This window comes from Podarcis bocagei (assembly GCF_964188305.1).
Source record: "Podarcis bocagei genome assembly, chromosome: 3".
Taxonomy (NCBI): Eukaryota; Metazoa; Chordata; class Lepidosauria; order Squamata; family Lacertidae; genus Podarcis; species Podarcis bocagei.
The window spans coordinates 58,722,413-58,724,772 of NC_138127.1; positions in this window are offsets into that span (position 1 = coordinate 58,722,413).

A 2,360-nucleotide genomic window follows, 5' to 3' on the forward strand; every position below is an offset into this window, starting at 1 on the left:
ACCCATTGTGCTCCTTTTGGGGTAGTTTGTCCACCCTTGTTCCCCACCCTGCACTCATCTTTCACTTGTGGCTCCTAGAAGCTGTCAGTGTACAACAGTGGACGCACCCTTGGAACAGCTTTGACTGACTGGCTAAATCAAGTGAGGGTAGATGAGGGGTCTCAAACCCTTAGTGAGTTAGGGACCTCCCCTGCATGTGAGGGCAGGCTCTGGGGGATGAGACCAATGGTGGGTCCAACAGTCCAGAAGGCAGTTTCCCTCTGCATGTGCTGTAGAGGGAAGTGAGGGGCAGATGGGGCTCATCAACTTGGGAAGGTAGCCCATCCAGGAGAAAGAAAACTTTGATCTTAAGCTTCCACTGTTTTGTGGGACATCTTTGGGAGAAGAAAAGGCTAAGGCGTAAACCCTGCACAACTTTGGAGTGTGGTCCCTAAGGCGGTTGGATGGTGCCTTGTATATCTCTTTCTGGCAACTCCTGCAACCAAGCTGGTGTGAAACACATTGCTCTGCTTTCCTTTGGGCCACACCAGCGAGGCCAAGAGGAGGGTCTTGTTGTCTGGGCAGCCCAGGACCTCCATACACACTGTCCAGGCTTGTGCCCCAGAGAGGTCACTTCAGTGCTGCTAACGCAGCAGTTTGACTTCACCCCCAGAGGCGCACTCCATTGTCTCTCAAGACAGATGCCAACAATGATATAAGGGTAACATTTCCATTAGTACTGGCTGCTAAAATGCATCCCGATGCTCAAAAGAGATTTTGTTGGAAGATGAGAATAAGGAGGTATGCCACTGGGAACTAAGGGTTGAAAATCTGATGGTTGCCCAGTCCATCCATTTTAGCCAAGAAAGATAAGTATGGGCATATGCACTGCATATTAAAAAAATATTGTTGCTGTCCACAGGATATAACATTCTAGATATGAAACAAATGTTCCATCAAATTACTGCAAGTAATAAACAATTCAGTCAAGTTGCAGAAACTCAGGCACCTTGGCTATAGTGCTGCATCCTTGTACACTATGGTTGGGTACAGTCTCTTGTCTTTGGCTTCTGTCATATGCAGTAGTACAATAATAAGTATCATCCAGTTGTTTCAGTCTAGAGGTTCTAGTGCCATAAAGTAATCTATCTGTTGGTGTGACACAAGTGAAGTAGTCGCAGCAACTGGCAGCTAAGCATTTGGTTTATTAAGGAAATATACTACTTTATTTTGCAGTTTAACTGAATACATTTAAAATGATAAAAGCACAATTACATACAGTTTTGCTAACCACCTAACAGAAGGCACTAAATAATAATTGCTAGACTTAATTTACAAGATTTAGCTTTCACAATAAAACACGAGAGCTTATTTACAGTATATTGACATATGGCCTAACATCAATTAATGGCCACAGCGGTGTTGGCTTTCTTGTTGCTAGCAGTTTGTAAGCAATGAAATTAAAGCCCTCCACCACCTTGGCCTATGGTGGAATTTGTCTCCAGTCCTCTGAGGATGCAAAATTCTAGTATATGCATGGAATTATAAGACCCAAGACAACAATATGGCTTGGCTTTGCTAACCTGAAAAAGCAGCACTATTCTGACACATTCAAAAAGTGTTGTTGGGAGAAGTGTCCCCCAGGTGATTGTCTTAAGATACAGTAAACTAAGGATGAGGAGTCTGTGGCCCTCCAGAAGTTGCTGGACTTTAACTCTTATCACTGGCAATAATGGCTGGGGCTTATGGGAGTCCAACAATATCAGGACTACAAACTCTCATCTCTGTAAGTACACAGAAAAAGCATATACACATATACAAAAGCTTATACTAACAAATAAATATTGCTCATCGGCGGACAATACTGAAATAAAATAAATTAGAAAAAAGGTTATCAAATGTGCACTTTCTACTTTGAGCCTGATTTCAAGTATATTAAAATTAAAGGTCTTCAAACAGCCCTTAGACAACAGCCCTTTAAATAGGCTAAAAATCATTTGCAATCCTCTCTTTAAAGGTAAGCTATACACAGACACACCCCAATTTCCTAAACAGGTACCACTTCATATAGGAAAACCACATACAGATAGCCTGCATGATTGTGTGTGGCAAATGAATGCACAGCAGTTTCACCATTTGTACACATATTGATAAGATGATTGCTTCTCACTATTTTGCTTGCAATGGCTTCTCACTGAGTATATGCAATGTGTAAACATGGCAAAACAAGTATTTGTACAGGAACTATTGCAGTGAATCAGCTTTAAGACTGCAATTAATCCTGGGCACACTTGCCCCGCAGTAAGTCCCACTACAGTCTTACTTCTGAGCAAACACGTAAGATCACACTGCACAAGAACAAAGCACACTATACAAAGAGG